Raw genomic sequence first — 19,997 nt, 5'->3', positions numbered from 1 at the left:
GGGCATTCCCATGGGATTACGAGCAGGAGGAGTTGTGCCGGTGGCGGGAGGCTGACGTCACATGCACAGAACAATTTGAACGATTGGTCATTCTGATTGGGAACGCCCACATCATGCCTCAAATTGTTCCATGGGTAGGCACCTTTAGTATTCTGGGGTGTGTCGTGGTCACATAGATATAACTGCAGGCTATTCAGAGTTGAGCACAGGCACAGAGCTATGATGCTACTAAAGAGGGCTTTGGTAGATTTGTACCTCCCTTCTTCTACCCTCCTGTTGAACCTTGCAATTGACTGGTCACACCGCCTCTATGATCTCATAAGGGCCTCGCCATTAAGCATACATCTTTCTTTCTGTAGTGGGCACAAGCGCTAGCACCTTGTCTCCCGATTCAAAGGACCGGTTGACTGTGGTGATATAATTTTGTTTCTGACGTTGTTGAGCCCTTTCCATGTGTTTTTAGGCCTTTGACAGCTGTGCAACTGGGACACAAACTGAATGATGTTAGGATCCTGACAAGGTTGTTCTTCCCATCCTTCTTTTAATAGATGCAGAATTCCTCTGGGCTGTCTCCCATAGAGGAGGTCAAAGGGACCTGTAGAGTATTGGGGTACCTCTCTGACTGAACATCAAATAAGGTAGGAGAAAATCCCAGTCTTGTTTATCTTGGGACACTGCCCTCTTTATCATCTGTTTAAGGTTTTGATTAAACCTTTCCACCAGGCCATCTGTTTGCGGGTGGTACACTGAGGTGGTAATCCTGTCTACCTTCAACAACTGGCACAAATCCTTCATAAGTTTGGAAACAAAAGGGGTACCTTGGTCCGTTAAGACCTCCTTCGGTATTCCCAGGTGGGTATACAGGGTTAGTAGCTCTCTGGCAATAATGCCAGATTTCATATTATGCAGGGTTATAGCCTGGTAGAATAATCCACTACCACTAGTATGTATTGTGGACGGCAGTTGACTCCATTGCCTCCCAGAGTTACGCCTCTGTTTGACATGGTTCTATGTCTAATACAAACACATTTTCTCCTGCCAGGTTATGTTACACACCTATCCTAACTACGTTTCTCTAGAACACAAAACAGCCTGTAGCAAAATAGTACAATAATTACCTTGTCATCTACACCATCCATCACAACTATGTCTTCCCACAAACTTGTACTCATCAGAAACAGCAAGAGGAATTTTGTGTGCTTTAATCTGGTTGTGTCAATAGATTTTGTAACCGGGACATTGATTACATTGTACACATTAACATTGTGTTATACAAGGTTCTGTTCTTGGTCCTCTCCTTTTCTCGCTCTATATATCCTCTTTAGGTGAGCTCATTAGCTTTATTGATTTATAATATCTTCTCTATGCTGATGATACCCAAATCTACCATCTCTCTCCTGACCTCTCCGCTGCTCTACTCACTGGTATCTCAAACTGTCTCTATGCTATCTCTTTTTGGATGTCCCAGCACTTACTTAAACTCAACATGTCTAAGACTGAGCTGATCATCTTCCCACTCTCCCGCACTACCTCAACTTCCACAATTGCACTACTATTGCCCTCTTCCTTCATGTACCCTTCCTTCTTTTACCTAGACCATCTTCATACAGTACTTCCTTCGATGGCGTCTAATCCCTCGGTTTTTTACCCCCCAGTACTTATTTTATTGTCTGCTGAGGCAGAAATGTTTATATACCCTGTTCTTGTCCTAGAATCTTTTGAACTGCAATTTACCATGCTCCTAGGTAATCAGCACAGATTTTTATGTATTTATTTCTATGGAACAAACTTGAAGGCATTACAAATTTTATTTCTCTGGAAAATTTCTGACTGGGAAAATGACACACTTTTATTAAAGATTATAGGCAACATCCATTCCCACCATCTTAAACTTGTTGCAGGACTTTGGCTCTTTCGTGGGGTATAAGGTTAACCTTCATAAGTCGGAGGCCCTGATGGTGCCTCGGACTGACGGCCTCTGACTGACGTTAATATTGCTCCTATGCCCCTACTTGCCCAGTTTAAAATCAAAACATGTCAGATTAGGTACCTGGGGGTAAATATTCCTAGCAGATTGTCTAGACTTTATAGTTGTAATTTTGACCCCATTATTGAGGGAATAATCAAACAACTAGGGACATGGAGGTCGCTCCCCCTGTCCCTGAATGGGAGAGCTGCAGTAATACAGTCTGTTATTTTCCCGAGACTCTCATATTGTATGCAGATGATCCCGGTACGACTGTCTAGGGCTGATGTGAAGAGAGTGACGGCAGCTTTCTTCAAATTTATTTGGGCGGATAAGAAAAACCGGATCGCCAGGAATAAGTTATTTCTTAGGAAGACTGAGGGGGGATTGGGGGTGCCGCACTTGACAGCTTATACCCAATCGATATTCATGAGATATATAATAGATTGGATGCAGGGGTCAGATCATTATACTCACAAGACTTTAGGTTCCAGTTTTTTCCCCATTTTGTCCACAGCAGCCGTGCTCCATGTGCCAAAGGCGTCCTTGCCAACCCATGCTATGCAAAATTTATTGTTAGCTGACACTTATAGGGTCTGGCTGGATATTAACAAAAAAAATTAGAAGGAGACATACGGTTTCACGCTATATTACATTTTGGGGCAACGCCAGCTTTACGCCAGGTACACTTGACTCTAGATATCTAGCATGGAAGAAAAAGGGAATCTCGGCAATTAGCATGTGTTCGACCCAGGGGGACATCTATTAGCTTTCCAGGCTCTGGCTGACAAGTACTCTATTAGCAATGCAGAATTTTTTATGTACCTACAGATCAGGCACTATATTCAAACTACTCCCCAGGCGATGGTGAAGGAGGGGGCCGAGGACCCTTTAACTGTTGTTTTCACCTTGGGTTCCACGGGTCCATACAGACTTAGGTACCTTTATCCGAATCTGTTACCAGCAGACCCGAGGGGGTGTGGACGGGGGTGACTGCGCTGTGGCACTCAGACGTGCCATTGGTTGCCTCCCATGAATCTCTAACTAAACATTTGGAGAAGACAATGAAGATCTTGCACTCGGCTATGTTGCAGGAGGTACATTTGAAGACCTTGCATAGAGCCTACATGTCACAGGCGCAGCGCAGGCACTTTGTTCGGGGGAGCAGGGTGTCTGCCTAAAATGTGGAAGCACTAACGCCACCTTTTTCCATAGAATGTGGGACTGTGGAAAGATAAGAAGGTTCTGGGATAAGGTTATGGGAATGATTAATGATGTGTGTGGCCTACGCCTGGTTAAAGACCCCTTAGCTATGTTGATAGCGAACTTCTCTAAATGGAATCTAGAGAGAAGAAAGAAAATATTGAACCCATTCCTAACGGTGATAGTAACGGTAGCTAAAAAGGTAGTGTTGCGTTCCTGGACGTCCCCCTCGGCGCCGATGTTGGCATCGGTCAAGGCAGAGCTGAATAATTTACTTTACTTTGATAGATGCTGCCAGACATAGAGAATGGGGTAAAACGTTTCCATAAGAAATGGGGAGTCTATATTGACTCGTTAGATCTACCCGTGAAAACACAGATTTTTTAAATGTTTGAGGGTACCACATGGTATCTACTTAGGTCATTGACATGAGTCACGCTGGAGCATTTCTGCAAGGGAGGGGGGAGGGGTTGTTGTTTGGGGGTAGTTTCAAAGGGAATTTGTATTGTATGTTTGAATATTGGGTGTAATACTACATTATCCATGTCCCATTTATATTTTCTTGTTCCATATGTATAACTTTTATATATGTATCCCTTAGGAAACTTAACCTGTTCTTGATACTATAATATTGATAAAACTAGGAAATTTGCGATTTGTGAAATATGCTATATTGTCAAATGGAAACAACAGCTGGACTGTGCTGAATGTTGTAAATTCACAATTGCTCAATAAAAATGTTTAAAAAAAAAAAAAGATTATAGGCAAATTATGTGCATCACCATCTTCAAACAGAGTCTTGGAGTGAGAGCCCTGTTCATCAATTCTTCACATACATGCCTGTTAAATGAATGAGATAATAGTGGGCAGCCTAATGGTGCCCACATGATATGGACATTTTTGACCAATTGGAACAACCAATCACTTCAAAACTTTCAGTGTGTGGACATGATAACGATTCAATGTGGGCACCTGCCGGTCGTTCGTCTAGCTCGCTGTTCCCTTCAAGAGGCACAAAGATTATGACCCATAGTGCACGATTTGGCACACATCATCCTGTGTGTAATGATGAAGAATGTGCTAATGATGTGTCAATCTGATTTTGCAGTTGTTAAACAACCCATCCACCCTATGATCATTTACACAATTGTTCTGTGTCTGGGCATGATATCTTTTGGCCTGGAGTGTTCTGGATATCAAGGGGAATAGGTAAGTGATTGGATTGTTCATAAAATCTTTACGTGTGTGGGCACCTATACTTCCCAACAGCTGACAGTGAGTTTTACAAAGACTGGTCCATTTTTCATGTTTCAGCCTTCCACTGCCTCTACTCTTTTCAACTGCACAGAGGCTGCACATAAATGATAGTCAACAATCACAGCTTTAATATAGGACCTTATTCTGGCTAATTCGCTCTAATGCGAATTTGCACCCTAGCAAGTGAACCAGATCCCAACTTGCGAATGGTGGTGTGCCGGGCCACCATTCACAATGTGCGTACGTTCACACATTGCGTGCAAGAGACACTATTCCTGACACACTAGACTTTGGAGCAGTGGAAACATTAGTATTCATTCTAGCACCCGCCATATTTGAAAACCCATGCAGTTCCTCTTCTCTGCCTGGGGTGTCGCTGTCTGCTGTAGTGCTTCTAGTACAGTGTGGTCTGTATATCAGCACTGATATGCAAACCAGACCTGTCCTAGAAACACCACAGCAAACAGCGACACCCCAGACAGGGAAGAGGAACTGCATGGGTTTTCAAATATGGCGGGTGCTAGAATGAACACTAAACATGTTATATGGCGTGACTATTTAGCAATTATATAGGCAGGTCTGGGTTTGGCGGAGAAACTTACCTGAGTCAAAGGCGGATTTTCCACAGGGCAACCTAGGCACCTGCCTAGGGCCCAGCAGGTCCCAAAGGGTCCCATAAAGATACCCTTGTCATCCAAAATGTTCCCAGAGGAACATTGAACGACAACTGCGTGATGTCATGACATCACATAGACTTGCCCAAAGTCCCAATGTATGTGGGCAGTCAGTTTACTTTAAATGTGACACAGGTGTTAAGCCTACTTCAAAAGACCTAGAGACTGATTCAGATTTGTAGGCAATGCTGATTTTTACACAGCTAACTAGGCATCTAGAAAGAATTTGACTGGCCCGGAAAGAACCCGGACCTCAACCTCGTGGAGCACCTTTGGGATGAACGGGAACGTATATTGCAAACTAGGCCTTTTTGTCCAGAATCAGTGCATGACCTCTAAATGCTCAGAAAACTTGGCTACTCCCAGTCCGGTATGGCATGCAAACTGGCGATTTGTTATTTTACCTTCTACTTGGAACAAAATGGACCGATCTTCGCCGGAGGAGTCAGTGAGTCCCTTCCGCAGGTCCATACAGTTGGATTCTACTGGGGAAGAGGACAGACCGGTGGTGGACCCTATAGGTGAGTATAGGGTGAATGTTTGTAGTGTGAATTAAAGTTGTACTGTACTGGTGTGTCTGTGTTTTATTTCACTTATTGCAATGTTGTAGAACTACAAGACCCAAGGGGCCCTTTAATGCCCCACATGCTTGGACTTGTGGTTCACCAAGTCCCTGCATGCAGTACAGGCTTTCTGGGACTTGTATTTCCACAACATTGCAAAATAGTTTAATTTAAAATTTTACACTTAAAGCATCAGCCCAGTGTCCACCACCCTGGGGCACCGGTGACAGCCTCGGGCTTCAGCCTGGGCAGGGTTAATTCTGGAGGGGGGACCCCTTTACTGGTGAGGGGGGGGGGGGGGTACCCACTATTCCAGGGTCCCGGTCTGGGCTAAACAGTCAAGGGATATGTACTGCGATCAGATCGCAGTACAAATTTGTTCTTTAAATGGGAAAAACCATGTACACTGCAGGTGGGGCAGATGTAACATGTGCAGAGAGAGTTAAATTTGGGTGGTGTGTATTGAAACTGAAATTTAAATTGCAGTGTAAAAATAATGCAGCCAGTATTTACCCTGCACATAATCAAAATAACCCACCCAAATCTAACTCTCTGCACGTTCCATCTGTCCCACCTACAGTGCACACGTACACTAATTGTGAAAATCCTGAGCTTTCAAGATTGTGATGCTATATTACGCTTAATTCGTATTGAGGGGCCACTTGTGTGGAATGGGGCCTGGGTTCAGTGTTTCCAGACTTCGCGTTAGAAGTCCAGAAGGACAGAGCCAAATTTACGGAGATAAAAAAAAGCTTAGGGCATGTAACTCAATGATACTCAATGATGTTCCCCTTAAAGCTACGAGTGATAGCAGACAATGAAACCATCTTCTTTCACACTCCTAATGAAGCGGCAAAATGGATGGACAAACGGGGCCCGGCAGCTGGCGGCTGAATAGGCTAATAATAATATTGTGGAAGAGAATATAGTTTGCCTGCCAGGGAGCTCCCCACATATTGGTGGCTTTATTAGGAGCCCCCAGATGGTTGGGTTGCTTTATTGTTATTTATTTTTTCTCTCTTTCTTTTTCCATTTGTCTTCATTTTTGTTTTTTTCTTGTATTTTGTGTGGGGGTTTAGAGGATTAGGTATGCCACGGGCAGAGAGGTATACAGGGAGGGGGGAGGGGAGGTACATGTGCGGGGTATTTGTATGTAGTATGTTTGTAAATTGTATAGGCATATCTCGGTCACTGAGGAATTCCATATACGATATTTGGTTGTTTGGAACCCAAGGGGGAAAGGAGAAGAGAGGGGGGGAAAGGCAAAGAAAAGAATGGTTGCCTCAAAGAGTGGTGTGATGATGGCAAACCGTATAATTTAAAGCAATAGAGATGATAAAAGTATTGGTATGGAATGTGAGAGGAATAAATGAAAAAATAAAAACGTTCCTTAGTCATGAACCAACTCAAGGGCAGATATAGTTTGCTTAATAGAAACCCATTTGGTAGGAGGGAAACTGCTGACCCTTAAGAAACCATGGGTGGGACACATATATCATGCCCCATTTACATCCTCCTCAAGGGGAGTATCTGTCCTCATTAAGAAGACGCTGTCATATGTTTGTAACAGGGTTAGTATAGATCCAGGGGGTCGTTATGTTTTTCTTGATTGTGTAATCAATTCGATACCTTTATTATTGCTGACAATTTATATCCCCCCTCCATTTTCATTTGAAGTATTGATAAGAGCTTCTGAATTTGCAATCTCCTCGCTGAATTCACACATTATCTGTATGGGGGATTTTAACAATACTCTAGACCCCCTGGAAGATAGGTGGAAGAAGGGCCAGCCGGGCCCCGTCCGAAGTAATAAGGGGTTTACAAATTTTGTAAGATTTGGGCTGGGTCGACCCCTGGAGAGAACGTAATCCTAAGGCAGTGCAATGTTCCTGCTTTTCAAGCTTTCTCCAGAATAGATCTTATGCTGGTCTCCAGAGGCCTCATGCCTCAAATTTAAAAGATCGAATATAAACCTAGAGGTATATCTGACCACTCCCCCTTTATTGATGGAGTTCTCGGATACAGAGGCAAGAAGTGGAGGCTTCTGGAGATTTAATGCGGGATGGTTACGATATATGGACCAAGAGGAAGAAATGGTAAATCAATGGCGTGAGTTCTGGGAGATCAATCAGGGTTCAGCAAGCCCAGCAGTAACTTGGGATGCCTTCAGCAGATGATACTGAAGTATTAGGGTGGCATAAAACCGAGAGATTAGATACCATTGAAGGAAGTGTTTATAAGCAGCATGAGCAAAACGAAACACATTTCCGTCACTTTATTGGTCCTATTTATCAAACTATAAATTATTAGGTACATATATTACATTCTAACTGTGTAATAACAGCAAATTAGTTATTTTGTAAGTTAAAATGTGTGTACTCAGCTTTCCATCTTATTCAGTTAACTCTGTTAGCACTTATTTTATGTCAGAATCCTAATTTCAATAAAGATGAAAAAAAAAAATCCCCCAAAATTACATTATGCAGATAAGGGCTAATCATCTTTTTTTTATAAATCCATTTCAGTGTCAATACTTTCTATAGGGTGTTATCAATGCAGTGTAAATAGCGGGCCTCTCATATGTCAATTGGGGTTATTCAAACCTGATCGCAAAGCACACATTTTAAGCAAATGGACAAAACCATGTTGCACTGCAGGTGGGGTAAATGTAACATCTAAACTGCAGAATAATAATAAGCAGCCAGTATTTACCCTGTAAAATAACTCACCCAAATCTAAAGGTGGCCATACACTAGAACGATCTCAGACCCAAATGCACAATTTCGACTGGTCGTGCAATTGATTGTGCGCATATCATGAGGTATATCGGTTCGATGCGCGGTCCAGTGGGTTGACCGGTCGATCCTCAGATCATACAGATGGAGCCACGTGTTGTCAATTGGATGGGGACGTGTGTGCCTCTCACGCACTTGTGCGTCCCAGTGCCAAAAATGGGGCATGTGTGCACCCCATTCTGGCGGATGGGGGAGGTATGCAGGTCATTCTGATGTTTGGCCGCCTTTCCTCTTTCTCTGCAGATGGGGCAAATGTAACATAATTTGCCCCACCTGCAGTACAGCATGGTTTTGTCCATATGCTAAAAAATGTGCTTTGTGATCAGGTCTGATTAACCCCCAATGTCCCATGATGAAATGCAATAAAACACAGAAATATTGCGCATACGGTATGTAGTTGTGTGGTGTAAAAACGTTATATATGTTCCTGAGTGCCATCATTTACCAGCTATTTGTTTATACCTTGTCTTTCCCACTATGTATGAAGGCACAGGGATAAGGAAACTATATCTTATTAGGTTTAAAGCATAGCTAAAGACAACAGCAACGTTTGGGCGGGGCCGGCAACAGAAATACCGCAGGAGGGTCCGAGTAAGTACCCTAACAGGAACCAGGGGGGTGCCTTTATAAACCATTGCTAGGCACTGCACTGCCGCAGCTATGCTAACAGCCCCTGAGTGCCTCTGAACATTGGGGCCCCTCACAAGCTTGACGCCCGGTACAGTTATCCCCTTTTGACCCCTCCTGTCACCTGCCCTGCATTTGGGGCATAGCTTTGCCCTTTAGCACATATTTATATACACAGTAAATGCAGTGGTAATGTTTCAGATTAAAAAATGTAATTATTTATTTAAAACTGTAGAATTACTTCTACTACTGCTTATATTTACATTTGCCCCCTCTGCTTTTTTAGGCATGGGCAGAGTGATTTAATATAGGCCACACAATCTGGTATATTACTCACTTTGCACCAGCACCTCTGGAGTGTGAAGGTAATGAATAATGTATTTTTACCTACTTTTTTTCTATTTTGCAAACTATTTGCAATAACTAAACCTGAATGTGGAGTCTTAAGCTGGGTACACATCTATACAATCCCTATTTCTGGCAACCGTTCGGCCGACCGTACTCCCGTCGCACCGTCCACAAACAACAGCCGACACGCGCGTACACACCTGTACAATTTTACTTGCGACGTCTGATGTACTCTCGTCCAAACAGTCGCAAGAAAAAGATTGTACCACCGTATACACTGTCTCGATTTGGGCTATTGACACGTCACATGTGACCAAAATTATCATAATGGGCTGGGTTAGGGCATAATTATAGCTGTCACCCTTTTACCTATTAAAAAAAAAAATCGGCGTGGGGTCCCCCCCACAGCCGTAACCAGCACCAGGCTAAAAGAGCCGGGGCTGGTATTAAAAAATCAGGAAACCCGACAAATAGGGCTTCGCTGATTTTTTAAAACCAGCTCCAGGTCCGGGGCTGGTTCCCAAAATACGGGGGACAAAATGACCAGGGGTCCCCCGTATTTTAAGAACCAGGCCAAACCAGCCAGCAGGGTAATGCCACAGCCGGGGGACACTTATTATATATGGTCCCGCGGCCAAAGCATTCAGCCCTCTGACCGGTCAGCCTGGCCAGGGGTCCTGGGGGAGTGGGGACCAATAAAGGGGTTCCCCCCCCTCCAGGACTTACCTGACCAGGCTGAAGCCTGGTGCTGTCCCCGGTGTCCCTATACGGTGGCCACCGGGCTGATCATTGTGTAAAAAAAAATAGAATAAAAACTATTGTTTTTTCCTGTGGAACTATGAGTCCCAGCAAGCCTCCCCCGCATGCTGGGACTTGGAGAACCACAAGTCCCAGCATGCGGGGCATTACGGTCCAGGACCCCGGACTCTTCAGCCCTGGAGCCCCGGACCAGCCCCGGAACCAAGCCACCGGACCGGACCCTGGGACCTACCTACGGGATCAAGATAGGTAAGTATCAGTGTGTTTGTGTAATGTATGTATTAAACTTTTATTTTTCTAAAGTGTCAGTGTGTATTTATTTAACTATTTTTTTTCTGTGGAACTACAAGTGCCAGCGGGCCCTTTAATGCCCCGCATGCTGGGACTTGTTGTTCTCCAAGTCCCAGCATGCGGGGGAGGCTTGCTGGGACTCATAGTTCCACAGGAAAAAACAATAGTTTTTATTCTATTTTTTTTACACAATGATCAGCCCGGTGGCCACCGCACAGGGCCATCGGGGACAGCACCAGGCTTCATCCTGGTCAGGTAAGTCCTGGAGGGGGGGACCCCTTTATTGGGGGGGGGGGTCTACACTCCCCCAGGACCCCTGGCCAGGCTGACCAGTCAGAGGGCTGAATGCTTTGGCCGCGGGACCTTATATAATAAGTGTCTCCCGGCTGTGGCATTACCCTGCTGGCTGGTTTGGCCTGGGGCTGGTACTTAAAATACGGGGGACCCCTGGTCATTTTGTCCCCCGTATTTTGGGAACCAGCCCCGGACCTGGAGCCTGGGGCTGGTTTTAAAAAATCAGCGAAGCCCTATTTGTCAGGTTTCCTGATTTTTTAATACCAGCCCCAGCTCTTTCAGCCTGGTGCTGGTTACGGCTGTGGGGGGGACCCCACGCCGGTTTTTTTTTTAGTCAAAGCTGGAACGCCCACATGGGCGTTCCAGCTTTGGCAGTATATTCGCAAGGACGGCAGCATATCGGTCAAACGTGCGTACACACTGCACTTTTGTACCGATATGAGGCCGTCCTGTCGGATGAAAACAGCAAAGAACCGTCGACCGACCGAGTATGGACGGTCAAGACAGTTTTTTGCCGTTTATCGCTCGTACGGGACAGCGTACACACACATACACTTGAACGGCTGTCCGACCCAGAACGAAAGAACGGCCCGACAATTGTATATATGTGTACCCAGCTTTAGGCACTGATTCAGAGTCAGATGCAATTACGATATTTTTACAACTGACCAATGTTTTATCAATTGCACCTGAATCCTGCCCTGCAGGGCTTAAAGTGGTCTTAGAGAGGTGGTGGAATTTATGTCCCTCAACACCCATATCCCCTTTGCTTAGTCGGGGGGCCGGGGCCCTGACCAGTTCCAAGGTTTTTGGCAACCCCAGAACTATACATTTTTGCCCTATTTTCCATACTTTATAAAAGAACAGTGGTCTCATAAGGAAAGGGTGTGGTTTAACAATAGTACGCCAATTCAAATTATGCTACACTGTAACACAGTCATTCACATTATGCAGCATATAGTGGTCCTGATTTATATTACACCACATAGAAGTGTCACTTTATGACATACAGTAGAGCCCCTTATTCACATTACATCACTTATTAGTGCCCTTTATTCATGTTAGGATACACAGTAGTTCATCTTTTACATGTATGCCACACAGTGTCACTTATACACAATACCCACAGTAGTAGTGTGCCTTACACATAAATCCCACAATAAATTCTCACAGAAAAGGAAGCAGCTGGAACAGGGTCTTCTGTTGGAATTATTGTGCAGGGCTGTGATGAAGGTGGAACTAGTTCCCCGTAAAATTAGAGGTGGTAGAACTCATTTCCACCCAGTCGTCCGTCTCCCCCCACCCCCCACCCCCCCACACACACACACACACACTTTAACCTGTGCTGTTCTGGCCATGTCACCTCTATTCTGGTCCTATCACTATCACTATCATGGGGACCAGTGTGTGTGTCAGGTCTTGTGGGATGTTCCCAGTATGAAGTGGTTAGTGTCTACAATAAATGGCCAAGGAAGTTACATAGTTACATAGTAGGTAAGGCTGAAAAAAGACTTGCGTCCATCTAGTTCAACCTGGTATAGATATCCATTGCTGATTTGGTAGGTTCTGATATTTTACAGACAAATTATATTTCTTATTTGTACCCATGGATGTTTTTCTCCAGTAAATGTTTGTCCAACTTTGCCTTGAACGCATTTAATGAGCCAGCCGTTACCACCTCTCTGGGAAGAGAGTTCCAGAGTTTGACTGTTCTGACCGTAAAGAAATTCTTTCTGAATGAAATCTTTTTTCTTCTAATCTATACTCATGCCCTCGCGTCCTAGATTCCTTTCTAGTAGAAAAGAGGGTGCGTGACAGTTCCTTATATTGGCCCTTGATATACTTGTACATGTTGAGCATGTCCCCCCTTAAACGTCTCTTTTCTAATGTAAATAGTCCCAAATTGCTTAATCTCTCCCCGTAGCTTAAATTCTCCATTCCCCTAATAAGCTTTGTTGCTCGCCTTTGGACTTTTTCTAATTCTATGATGTCCTTTTTATAGTGTGGGGCCCAGAACTGTACTCCGTACTCTAGGTGAGGTCTCACCAATGCTTTATATAGTGGCATAATTACCCTCGAGTCCCTAGTTTCCATTCCCCTCTTAATACATGCCAGAATTTTGTTGGCCTTTTTTGTAGCTACATTACAATGGGCACTACATCCTAGTTTGCTGTCTATTTGGACTCCTAGATCCTTTTCAAGTATGGAATTACCCAGTTCCTCTCCGCTAAGGTTGTAACTTGCACACTGGTTGTGTCTCCCAAGGTGCATAACCTTACATTTATCTACATTGAACCTCATCTTCTATTTTTTTGCCCACTCATCTAGAATTGCAAGATCATTTTGAAGCATGGTGACATCTTCTGATGATTTGATGACTTTGCTAAGTTTTGTATCGTCCGCAAAGATGGATACATTGCTGAGTAACCCTATCCCAATATCGTTAATAAAAATGTTAAACAAAATGGGCCCCAAAACCAAACCCTGGGGCACTCCACTTAGTACCGGTATCATATCTGATACAGCACCATTCACAACCACTCTTTGTTCTCTATTACATAGCCAATTCCCTACCCATCTGCAGATATTTTCACCCAATCCTAGGTTCTCCATTTTATTAATCAATCTCTTGTGTGGGACAGTATCAAATGCTTTTGCGAAATCTAGGAAAATCACATCTACAGTATTTCCATTATCGAGGTTTTTGCTAACCTCTTCATAGAACCCTAGTAGATTAGTTTGGCATGAACGATTTTTCACAAACCCATGTTGGTTAGCACTGAGTAGTTGGTGATGATCTAAATATTTCTGGATACCATCCCTTAAAAATCCTTCAAATAGTTTATCGCATGTGGGGAGAGAAGGCTAGTCCAGACTGGTTCTATTCCAAAGAAGAGCTACATTGCTGAAAACAATTAATGCTGGGTATGATAGAAAAATGTCAGAAAACACAATGACCTGTCAAAGTGAACATGGAGATAGCTTTCCACCGCCGTTGGAGCCTACAATGGGCAAGTAATCATCAGAACTGGACCATATCGAAATAGAAGAAGGTGGCCTGGGTTTCTTTTACTTCATGTGGATGGTTCAGTGTCCCCCAGCCATGTCATAATAGAAAAATGGAGAGAAAGAAGAGAGAGGGAAAAAGCAACATGGATACCATGGGTACATAAAGAGGGACACAGAAAGATACAGGGAAGAAGAGAAAATGGCAAAATAAGGGAGAAGGTGAAGAGAGGAGGAAAAGATGAGTAGAAAAATACAGGGAATGAGGTGAAGACAAAAAAAGGCGGGGGACCCCGTGAATGCTGAATTCAAAATACTAGTACTATAATTGTACTTTTATGATCAACTGCTGACATACTATGCAATGCTGTACATAAGGTATTCATAATGCAATATATGTTAAAATGACATACAATGTCTTATCACCTCTGTCCTAACCTTCTCCCTGTCACCTCTATCCTGACCCTGGTACCTCTCTCCTAACCCTCTCGCTGTCACCTCTAGCCTGGCCCTATCATGTGTGTATTGCCCTCTTTGTCCTTTCCCTGTCACCTATTTCCTGCCCTGTCACCTTTATCCTGTCCCTATTCTCTCTGTCCTCTCTATCCTGGCCCCCTCACCTCTGTCCTACTCCTCTCTCCTGTACCCTCTGTTCTGTCATGTCACCTCTGCCCTGGCCCTGTCTCCCCACTATCCTGCCCCTTCTATTATAGTCTTGCCATGTCATCTCTGTCCTCTCCCTATCACCTCTATCTTGGTCCTGTCATACCTGTCCATATTTTCATATGAGGAAAAATGTGTGTTTATAATTGACCCATTTGTGCCAATGAGGGGAGGGGGCTTTAAAGGTTTTTGGTATGGGGCCCACAAAGTTCTAGTTACACCCCTGTGTATTAGCATATACATCTGCCAATACCACACTGACTGCTATTCTTGTCACCTCACTCTTCCATGTTTCCTCTCCCTCCTTTTTTCTTTTCCGCAGCATCCCTTTAGCCCTGTCTTTGCTTACTTCCTCCTTCCCTCTCATCTCTTCAACACACCCTTCCACCTACACTGTTTAGACTCCATGTCATCTGCTAACAGTCTGTACCACTAAATCTAATGTGTATTTAACTCCTGTAGTCTCTCATGACCCTATCCTTCTACAGTGAATGTTCTCAGGTCTGTCCCTATGTCCTCCTCATTGTTGCTGTCATGTCTTATGCTGAATTCTTTATGCTGTCATTTGTCATGCTAATTGCTTTCTTGAATGTATTATTCTGCTTATCTGTGTCTGTGCGTGTTCACTGTTCTCATGAATGTCTTTGTTTGCATGATTTGTTATGCATGAACTCGTAGCTACTCATAGTATAACTGTATCATGTACTCATTTTTTAATTTTGTAAATGTGTACTATGTTGTGGCCATGTATAGCGCTGCAGACACTTTGTTGGCCCTCATCAATAAAATACATTACTTTTCAGTCATACTGTTTCTATAATAGCTAATGTTGGGAAGTCCCCTTAGTGTTAGTAACACAATCTCCCTCTGGTAAGATATTCAATTAGAACATAACACCTTTCTTAAGTCATTAGTAAGTTCTTCAAGTGATCACCCTAGCTTCATTTGTCTGTTTCTCGTTGACCTGTCAGAGATGGTAATTATAGTCTGTTGAATTGGTGATGCAAAAAATGCTATTTACACAGGCAATAATTCTAAAACTGTTGACTGAAATGTAACACACCCTAATTAACAAATTCCTAAATGAACAATACTGTAACTTTCTTCTAGAGTTCCTTATATTATGCATGTTTGTTTTTATAGACAGACAAAGGGCTAGGGTTACCACCTTTGTGTTGAAAGATTCCCGGACAGTGGCCTGCCCCTTGACACACCCACAGCCCACCCATTGACCCACCCCAGCCCCTCCCCTTTACCCACTTTACCATGGTTTTTAACCGTTGCTTCAATTCTATTCCTGATTTTCCACACCGTAATGCCCATTTCATGTTATGCCACACACCGCAATGCCCATTACATGTTACGCCACACACTGCGATGCCCATTATATGTTACACCGCAATGCCCATTATATGTAACACCAAACACCATGGTGCCCATTACGCCACAAAACGTGATGTCCATTACACGTTATGCCAGGGCTCGACATATTTTCTAAAACTATGGACAGTGCGTGCCGAAGGCGCACCAAAAATTAACACCAATTTACACACCATAATAGCCAGTACACATTATGCCAGGGCTCGACAATTTTTTTTTCTAAATAGGGACAAAGGGGACAGTGCCCGGTAGGCGCATGCCAAAAATTTCCACCTTAATGCCTATTACACGTCACACACCCATTACATAGTATGCCATAATGCCCATTACACGTTATACCACACATCGTAATGCCCATTACACACTTACCTACATGCTCGTTGCTATGGGTTTCATGCTCGATGTCAGGGGTTACATGCTCTTTGCCAGGGGTTGCAAGCTCTATACCAGGGGTTGCATGCTCTGTGACAGGGGTTGCATCATGCTCAATGCTAGGGTTACTTGCTCATTGCCAAGGGGAGTGAGAGTCTTGTTTCTATGGGGATGTGAGGGTGATACCGACAGGCAGAGAACGTAGAGCAGGTCTGCTATGCTGCAGGTTGTGACCCGGTGCACCGCATTGCTCGTCCGTGTTCTTGACTCGGCTGATGGCTCTCACAGGCTGTCTCAGTGTCAGACTAGAGTAGTCAACTGAGCAGCCAGTGACCGGAGCCTTAACCCCAGCCAAGACACTATCATCGTCTTTTACTAAGCCAGCACCACAGCCAGGGTGGGCGGACATGGACAGACGACTGACAGACTCTTCTTTGTGGCCGGTTCCCGGACATTTTATAGTTTGGGAACGCCACCTGTACGGACACCGGGCTTAATTACCGGACTGTCCGGAGTAGTCACGGATGGGTGGTAACCCTACAAAGTGCCCACCAGAGGAATGCAGTGTTCGGGGTCTATTTTTATGGGTTTGTCCAACTTTCAGAAAGGGTGTGGCCAGCTAACCCAGAGGCTGGGCTAACCATTAGAGCGGCTATAAATTCCATATATGATATTTGATCAGATTAATACACCATAGCAAATACACTATAGTCCTGTGTAGAATAATGTCAAATATGTATAATTCAAGTGCAGAGCGTGGAATGTGATCTCTAGAGGAGTTGGCTGGAGGTGGTTGTGTGGCCCACCGGGGTTTCCTCTGTACCCCTGTGGGCCAGTCTACCCTTGTTTATTATAGATGAGTTTTTTATTTTTATAAATCAGTCTCATACTATAGTAAATATTTTGGTACTTGTGTACTAGCACGGCACCCATTGCATCGCAGACCATAAGGCATACGATGGTATGCGATGTTACGCTATGGCAGGCAATGTTATACAATTAAAATTGTATACCATCGCATTGTATGGCATTGTATGCCATTGTATCACATATACAATGGTATGCGATTTAAAATTGTATAAGCACCCTAATGGGTTTTTCAATGTTAAAAGTGCCCCCTATAAGATAATTAACGGTGATGGGTGCTTAGTATGTTAAAAGCACCCCCAACTGCACCCCCACTATCAACGCCAACCCAAAGCGTGGCGGGTGTAGCGAGCCCCGCGAGGGGACGCATAATACATGTAAAGTAATACGCGTCCCCTCGCGGGGCGCTCTGCGCACGCCACGCTTCGGGCTCAGTGGCTCGCTGCGCTTGCCACACTATATAAAATCAACTCCACGCCGACGTGGATAGTGGGGGTATGAAAAGGTTAGAGGACGCGTACCGCCACCCCACGCGGGCTCGCTGAGCTCGCCACGCTTCGAGTTGGCGTTCATAGTGGGGGTGGCGTGGTTCCCAAACTTTTTGAATCACGGCAGCCTACAGTATCAGAATATTTTTCACGGCACCCCTACGCCAAAGGTTTGTTACTGTGAATTTCAGAAAAAAATATTAAATAAATTGGGATTCAATTTTATCCTTAGGTCCAGTTATGTGCTGAGAAACACGATTCACTTCTGTTTACCCACATATTTTATAGTTGGAAGCCACAAGCACTGATTTTGCCTATTTCATTAACCATAAATAATTGGAACTGGTTCTGGACCACCCACCTGAGGCACCCCTGCAAGTGTTCCGAGGCACCCCAGGGAGCCTAGGCGCACAGTTTGGGAACCACTGGTGTAGAAGAGAAAATAACCTTCAGCAGTTTTGGGTTGAGTGGGAAAGTGTTATTTGGTATTAAAAAAAAAATATTTAATTGCAATTTGTATTGTTACCGTAGGTCCATTGTTGTAGTTTATATAGATAATGTTTCATTTTATAATGAAGAAATGTGATATTTATGTATTAGTAGGCAATAGGACTTGTTGTGTTAATGCTAATCATACTGTCGTCACTTCTAAGCGTCACACATGAGTTTGGAAGGATTAAGCTGCTTCTAGCAATAAGTTGGTCTGGGTCAGTGTCGTAACTAGACATTTTTTGTGCCTTATGCCAGAAAGGGAATTAGTGCCCCCCCCCCCCCCCCCGCCCCATACGTCAACTAGAATAACCCCCCATGTGTGTTGCATAATAATGAGTGCCCATAAGCATATAATAATAGGTGGCATTCCAAATGTACTTTGACCTATGTGTCAGCTTTGTTTGCACAAGTTACAGATGAAGATCACATTAATTCACATTAATTCTGACACTGTAAGATAAAAAAAAATAATTTAAAGACTTAAAATGAAGCAAATAAAAACTATTAGCATTAGTGTAATATTTATGGTCAAACACTTTTTAAATTTGCTTTTTATATTATAGAAACAGAATACACGTGCAATGTTCTAGTAATGAAGTGCCCACTGAGCCTCTTCTTTAGCCCTTAGAAGAGACTTCTCATCTGCAATGTAAGCTTTCCCATGCTCTATCAGGCGCTAAAATGGGAAAGCAAGAGCACTGAAATAACAGGGCCAAGGTAAAGTCACATGACGCTGCTATGCCTGTTGTCAATTCATCTATCCAGCAAGGTACAGGTTGACCTTGGGTGACTCTGAGGCAAATTATGAGGCTCAAGGCAGTGAAGAGAAAAATGGTGAAAAACAGGAAGACGTAAGCCTGCAATCCCTTTCAGGAAACTGTTATGTTTGCTCTGTTCATACATATATAATATAGGATATGTATTATACTGGCAGTGGGTCATGGTCAATAGAACTCTGCTACATGGCTATTTTATGTTGTTTGAATTTTATCAATAACAGTTGAAATCAGCGCAGTATTTAGGTTGGCGTGAGAGAGAATATTCTGGCCGCCAGATGTAAAAAATACAGGAAATGTGAAATTTCAAATAATTACTTTCTACAGTTGTTTATAAAATGATCTGCTAAAATGTTATAATTTTTTCTGCTGATTGAAATGTAACAATAAACTTCATCTGCCCCTCCTTGGCTGTGCTTCCACACACTGCTCATAATGAACTGTCCTGTACAATGCCGTAATCTTGTAACAAATAATAATAAAACTTTTTTTTTTCGTTTTGACTGCTATTAAATTGTGGTGAATATTATAGTGGGCATATTATTTATAATCAGGCAAATATTTTAAGAAAAGGGCAGGGGTGGGTGCAGGTGCTCGCGAGATGCTAATGCTGGGTGCATACTCCAACAAAGGGTGAAATTTAATAGGATGAGAGATTCAGAAAGTGAGAGATTTGGTAAGAAATCTCCAAGTTTTTTAAAGCGGCAATCATGTACACTGCAAAATCACACTGGTTTTGCCATGTAAATGATTACCGCTTTAAAAAAACCTGGCGATTTCTTACCAAATCTCTCACTTTCTGAATCTCTCATCCTATTAAATTTCACCCAATATATCTGTAGTGTACTGGTGGGTGTGTACACCCGATATGTCTGTGAATGACGCTGTTCTCAGACAGATCAGATCGGGCCTGCAGCTCAGCCGATGCTGATATATTGCATGTCTGGCTGTGTGGATGACCAGGGCCGCCATTAGGGGGGTGCTGTGGGTACATCTGTCCCGGGCCCCGGCCTCTGGAAGGGCCCGGCCAGCTCATTTTGCCTACCACAACCCCCCAGACTGCCTCCGCTGCGCTCAGTGCGCTGAACAAAGCAGGTCCTTTTTTTTGCACGGGTAGGGGGGCGGCATCAGCGGTCAGGCGTTTTATGGGCGTTCCTGTGAAAATGCAGGCATGGC

General features: G+C 43.8%; 1 protein-coding gene across 1 annotated transcript in view; it reads right to left on the bottom strand.

Annotated features, from left to right (window-relative positions):
* PDE8A (phosphodiesterase 8A) overlaps window positions 1-19,997 on the bottom strand; it is a 271,484-nt gene that overhangs the window by 208,462 nt on the left and 43,025 nt on the right. The gene's annotated exons all lie outside the window — the stretch shown is intronic.

The sequence above is a fragment of the Crinia signifera genome, chromosome 4, assembly GCF_055691185.1.
Source record: "Crinia signifera chromosome 4, ASM5569118v1, whole genome shotgun sequence".
Lineage (NCBI taxonomy): Eukaryota > Metazoa > Chordata > Amphibia > Anura > Myobatrachidae > Crinia > Crinia signifera.
The sequence above is the reverse complement of the archived record's forward strand: the minus strand, read 5'-3'. Positions and strand labels throughout refer to the sequence as shown.